Raw genomic sequence first — 7,186 nt, 5'->3', positions numbered from 1 at the left:
GAAAGTCTCATCGTAGTCAACTCCTTGAACTTGTCGAAAAACATCTTAACGACAAGTCGAGCTTTCTCAATGGTGACACTTACCATCATTGTCTGTCTTCCTTTCAAAATCCATATGTACCTAACAGCCTTACGACCATCAAGTAGTTCTTCCAAAGTCTACACTTTGTTTTCATACATGGATCCTCTCTCGGGTTTTATGGCCTTGAGCCATTTATCGGAATCCGGGCCCACCATCGCTTCTCCATAGCTCGTAGGTTCATTGTTGTCTAGCAACATGACTTCCAAGACAGGATTACGTACCACTCTGAAGTAGTACGCATCCTTGTCATCCCACGAGGTTTGGTAGTGACTCGATCCGAAGTTTCATGATCACTATGATAAGCTTCCACTTCAGTTGGTGTACGTGCCACAGGAACAACTTCCTATGCCCTGCTACACACTTGTTGAAGTGACGGTTCAATAACCTCATCAAGTCTCCACCATCCTCCCACTCAACTTTTCGAGAGAAACCTTTCCTCGAAAAAGGACCCGATTCAAGAAACAATCCCTATTGCTTTCGGATCTGAATTAGGAGGTATACCCAACTGTTTTTGGGTGTCCTATGAAGATGCATTTTATCTGCTTTGGGTTCGAGCTTATCAACCTGAAACCTTTTCACATAAGCGTCGCAGCCCCAAACTTTCAAGAAACGGCAACTTAGGTTTCTCCAAACCATAGTTCATACGGTGTCGTCTCAACGAAATTATGTGGTGCCCTATTTAAAGTGAATGTGGTTGTCTCTAATGCCTAACCCATGAACGATAGTGGTAACTCGATAAGAGACATCATGGTATGCACCATATCCAATAGGGTGCAACTATGACGTTTGGACACACCATCACACTATGGTGTTCCAGGCTGTATTAGTTGTGAAACTATTTCCACAATGTCTTAATTCTGTGCCAAACTCGTAATTCAGATATTCATCTCTATGATCATATCATAGATATTTTATCCTCTTGTCATGACGATCTTTCAACTTCACCCTGAAATTACTTGAACCTTTCAATAATTCAGACTCATGATTCATCAAGTAAATGTACTCAACATCCACTCAAATTATCTGTGAAGTAAGAACATAACAATATCCACTACATGCCTCAGCACTCATTGGACTGTACACATCAAAATGTATTACTTCCAACAAGTTGCTATCTTGTTCCATCTTACTGAAAACGAGGCTTTTCAGTCATCTTGCCCGTGTGGTATGATTTGCATGTCCCAAGTGATTCAAAATCAAGTGAGTCAAAACGGTCCATTTGCATGGAGTTTCTTCATGCATATACACCAATAGACATGGTTCGCATGTCTCAAACTTTTCAAAAACGAGTGAGCCTAAAGATCCATCAATATGGAGCTTCTTCATGCATTTTATACCGATATGACTTACGTGGCAGTGCCACAAGTAGGTGGTACTATCATTACTATCTTTTGGCATGAACATGTGTATCACTACGATCGAGATTTAATAAACCATTCATTTTAGGTGTAAGACCATTGAAGGTATTATTCAAATAAACAGAGTAACCATTATTCTCCTTAAATGAATAACCGTATTGCGATAGACGTAATCCAATCATGTCTATGCTCAACGCAAACACCAAATAACAATTATTTAGGTTTAACACCAATCTCTTTGGTAGAGGGAGCGTGCGATGCTTGATCATATCAAGCTTGGAAAAACTTCCAACACATATCGTCAGCTCACCTTTAGCTAGTCTCCATTTATTCCGTAGCCTTTTGTTTCGAGTTACTAACACTTAGCAACCGAACCGGTATCTAATACCCTGGTGCTACTAGGAGTACTAGCAAAGTACACATTAACACAATGTATATGCAATATACTTCTATCCACCTTGCCAGCCTTCTTATCTACCAAGTATCTAGGGTAATTCTGCTCTAGTGGTTGTTCCCCTTATTACAGAAGCACTTAGTCTCGGGTTTGGGTTTTACCTTGGGTTTCTTCACTAGAGCAGCAGCTGATTTGCCGTTTCATGAAGTATCCCTTCTTGCCCTTGCCCTTCTTGAAACTAGTGGTTTCACCAACCATCAACAATTGATGCTCCTTCTTGATTTCTACTTTCGCGGTGTCAAACATCGCGAATACCTCAAGGATCATCATATCTATCCCTGATATGTTATAGTTCATCATGAAGCTCTAACAGCTTGGTGGCAATGACTTTGGAGAACCATCACTGTCTTATCTGGAAGATCAACTCCCACTCGATTCAAATGATTGTTGTACTCAGACAATCTGAGCACAAGCTCAACAATTGAGCTTTTCTCCTTAGTTTGCAGGTTAAGAAAGTCATCGGAGGTCTTATACCTCTTGACATGGGCACGAGCCTGAAATCCCAATTTCAGCCCTCAAAACATCTCATATGTTTCGCGATGTTTCAAAAACGTCTTTGGTGCCTTCAAAACGTGTATGTCAGATGTTCGCAACAACCACAGACAACGTTCGAGGTTCGGCACACTGAGCGGTGCATTAAGGACATAAGCCTCCTATGAAGCAATGAGGACAATCCTCAGTTTACGGACCTAGTCCGCATAATTGCTACTATCAACTTTCAACTAATTTTTCTCTAGGAACATATCTAAACAGTAGAACTATAGCGTGAGCTACGACATAATTTGCAAAAACCTTTTGACTATGTTCAGGATAATTAAGTTCATCTTATGAACTCCCACTCAGATAGACATCCCTCTAGTCATCTAAGTGATTACATGATCCGAGTCAAACTAGGCCGTGTCCGATCATCACGTGAGATGGACTAGTCATCATCGGTGAACATCTTCATGTTGATCGTATCTTCTATACGACTCATGTTCGACCTTTCGGTCTCTGTGTTCCGAGGCCATGTCTGTACATGCTAGGCTCGTCAAGTTAACCCTAAGTGTTTCGCGTGTGTAAATCTGTCTTACACCTGTTGTATGTGAACGTTAGAATCTAACACCCGATCATCACGTGGTGCTTCGAAACACGAACTGTCGCAATGGTGCACAGTTAGGGGAGAACACTTCTTGAAATTGTTGTAAGGGATCATCTTATTTACTACCGTCGTTCTAAGCAAATAAGATGTATAAACATGATAAACATCACATGCAATCAAATAGTGACATGATATGGCCATCATCACTTTGCTCCTTTTGATCTCCATCTTCGGGGCTCCATGATCATGATCGTCACCGGCATAACACCATGATCTCCATCATCATGATCTCCATCATCGTGTCTTCATGAAGTTGCCTCGCCAACTATCACTTCTACTACTATGGCTAACGGTTAGCAATAAAGTAAAGTAATTACATGACGTTTAAGTTGACACGCAGGTCACAAATAAATAAAGACAACTCCTATGGCTCCTGCCGGTTGTCATACTCATCGACATGCAAGTCGTGATTCCTATTACAAGAACATGATCAATCTCATACATCACATATATCATTCATCACATCCTTTTTGGCCATATCACATCACATAGCATACCCTGCAAAAACAAGTTAGACGTCCTCTAATTGTTGTTTGCATGTTTTACGTGGCTGCTATGGGTTTCTAGCAAGAACGTTTCTTACCTACGCATGAACCACAACGTGATATGCCAATTGCTATTTACCCTTCATAAGGACCCTTTTCATCGAATCCGATCCGACTAAAGTGGGAGAGACAGACACCCGCCAGCTACCTTATGCAACTAGTGCATGTTTGTCGGTGGAACCGGTCTCACGTAAGCGTACGTGTAAGGTTGGTCCGGGACGCTTCATCCCACGATGCCGCCGAATCAAGATAAGACTAGTAACGGCAAGCATATTGAACAATATCGACGCCCACAACTACTTTGTGTTCTACTCGTGCAAAGAATCTACGCAATAGACCTAGCTCATGATGCCACTGTTGGGGAACGTAGCAGAAATTCAAAATTTTCCTACGTGTCACCAAGATCTATCTATGGAGAGACTAGCAACGAGGGGAAGGAGAGTGCATCTACATACCCTTGTAGATCGCTAAGCGGAAGCGTTCAAGTGAACGGGGTTGATGGAGTCGTACTCGCCGTGATTCAAATCACCGATGATCTAGTGCCGAACGGACAGCACCTCCGCGTTCAACACACGTACAGCTCGACGATGTCTCCCACGCCTTGATCCAGCAAGGAGAGAGGGAGAGGTTGAGGAAGACTCCATCCAGCAGCAGCACAACGGCGTGGTGGTGATGGAGGAGCATGGCAATCCTGCAGGGCTTCGCCAAGCACCTACGGGAGAGGAGGAGGTGTCACGGGAGGGAGGGAGGCGCCAAGGGCTCAGGTATGGATGCCCTCCCTCCCCTCCACTATATATAGGGGCAGGGGAGAGGGGGGAGGCGCAGCCTTGCCCCTTCCTCCAAGGAAGGGGTGCGGCTAAGAGGGGGGGAGGAGTCCATCCTCCCCAAGGCACCTCGGAGGTGCCTTCCCCTTTTAGGACTCTCCCCTTTTTCCTATATCTTGGCGCATGGGCCTCTAGGGGCTGGTGCCCTTGGCCCATGTAGGCCAAGGCGCACCCCTACAGCCCATGTGGCCCCCCGGGGCAGGTGGCCCCACCCGGTGGGCCCCCGGGACCCTTCCGGTGGTCCCGGTACAATACCGATGACCCCGAAACTTGTCCCGATGGCCGAAACAGGACTTCCTATATATAAATCTTTACCTCCGGACCATTCCGGAACTCCTCGTGACGTCCGGGATCTCATCCGGGACTCCGAACAACATTCGGTAACCACATACAAGCTTCCTTTATAACCCTAGCGTCATCAAACCTTAAGTGTGTAGACCCTACGGGTTCGGGAGACATGCAGACATGACTGAGATGTTCTCCGGTCAATAACCAACAGCGGGATCTGGATACCCATGTTGGCTCCCACATGTTCCACGATGATCTCATCGGATGAACCACGATGTCAAGGACTCAATCGATCCCGTATACAATTCCCTTTGTCTAGCGGTATGGTACTTGCCCGAGATTCGATCGTCGGTATACCGATACCTTGTTCAATCTTGTTACCGGCAAGTCTCTTTACTCGTTCCGTAACACATCATCCCGTGATCAACCCCTTGGTCACATTGTGCACATTATGATGATGTCCTACCGAGTGGGCCCAGAGATACCTCTCCATTTACACGAAGTGACAAATCCCAATCTCGATTCGTGCCAACCCAACAGACACTTTCAGAGATACCCGTAGTGTACCTTTATAGCCACCCAGTTACGTTGTGACATTTGGCACACCCAAAGCACTCCTACGGTATCCGGGAGTTGCACAATCTCATGGTCTAAGGAAATGATACTTGACATTAGAAAAGCTTTAGCATACGAACTACATGATCTTGTGCTAGGCTTAGGATTGGGTCTTGTCCATCACATCATTCTCCTAATGATGTGATCCCGTTATCAACGACATCCAATGTCCATGGTCAGGAAACCATAACCATCTATTGATTAACGAGCTAGTCAACTAGAGGCTTACTAGGGACATGGTGTTGTCTATGTATCCACACATGTATCTGAGTTTCCTATCAATACAATTCTAGCATGGATAATAACGATTATCATGAACAAGGAAATATAATAATAATCAATTTATTATTGCCTCTAGGGCATATTTCCAACAGTTCATGCATGCAGTTGAAACAAAATCAACATAGCCTCCACGATATCTATGTTCATGGTGATTTATATCCTACTCATGCTTGCATTCAATGTTGATTAATTTCAATGCATGTTCGTGACTGTTGTCGCTCTCTAGCTGGTCGCTTCCCAGTCTCTTTCTAGCCTTCACTTGTACTAAGCGGGAATACTGCTTGTGCATCCAACTCCGTAAACCCCAAAAGTTATTCCATATGAGTCCACCATACCTTCCTATATGCGGTATCTACCTGCCGTTCCAAGCAAATTTGTATGTGCCAAACTCTAAACCTTCAAATGAACTTCTGTTTTGTATGCTTGAATAGCTCATGTATCAACTAGGGTTGTCTATATCTTCCATGCTAGGAGGGTTATTCTCAAGAGGAGTGGACTCCACTCCTCACTCACGAGAAAATGGCTGGTAACCGGGATGCCCAGTCCCATGCTCAAATCAAATCAAAATAATTGCAAACAAAACTCTCTGAGGATTGTTGTTAGTTGGAGGCACCCATTGTTTCGGACAAGCCATGGATTGATGTTTGTTGGTGGTAGGGGGAGTATAAACTTTACCATTCTGCTTGGGAACCGCCTATAATGTGTGTAGAATGGAAGATATCGAGATCTCTCGGTTGTTATGTTGACAATGAAAGTATACCGCTCACAATATTATTCATCTCTATTTCAAATCGAGCTCTGGTACCTCTACAAATCCCTGGTTCCCTCTGCGAAGGGCCTATCTTTTTACTTTTATGTTGAGTCATCATCCTCTTATTAAAAAGCACCAGTTGGAGAGCACCGCTGTGATTTGCATGTATTATTATTAGTTTACATTGAGTATGACTTGACTGGATCTCTTTTACCATGAATTACAATGTCTAGTCAATCCTTGATCTTTAAAGGTGCTCTGCATTTATGTTTTGCGGTCTTAGAAAGGGCTAGCGAGATACCATCTTGTTATATCATATTATGATTGTTTTGAGAAAGTGTTGTCATCCGAGATTTATTATTATTGCTTGCTAGTTGATTATGCCATTGATATGAGTAAACATGAGACCTAAATGTTATTTTGAATATGGTTAGTTTATAATCTTTGCTGAAAACTTGAATGCTGGCTTTACATATTTACAACAACAAGAGCAAACAGAGTTTGTAAAAGTTTTTCTTTATCACTTTCAGTTTGTCAACTGAATTACTTGAGGACAAGCAAATGTTTAAGCTTGGGGGAGTTGATACGTCTCCAACGTATCTACTTTTCCAAACACTTTTGCCCTTGTTTTGGACTCTAACTTGCATGACTTGAATGGAACTAACCCGGACTGACGCTGTTTTCAGCAGAATTGCCATGGTGTTATTTTTGTGCAGAAATAAGAGTTCTCGGAATGACCTGAAAATCAACAGAGAATATTTTTGGAATATATAAAAAGTACTGGCGAAATAATAAAGGTCAGGGGGGCCCACACCCTGTCCACGAGGGTGGGGGCGCGCCTACCCCC

Source organism: Triticum dicoccoides, chromosome 5A (assembly GCF_002162155.2).
Source record: "Triticum dicoccoides isolate Atlit2015 ecotype Zavitan chromosome 5A, WEW_v2.0, whole genome shotgun sequence".
Classification (NCBI taxonomy): domain Eukaryota; kingdom Viridiplantae; phylum Streptophyta; class Magnoliopsida; order Poales; family Poaceae; genus Triticum; species Triticum dicoccoides.
Note: the sequence above shows the minus strand (reverse complement) of the source record.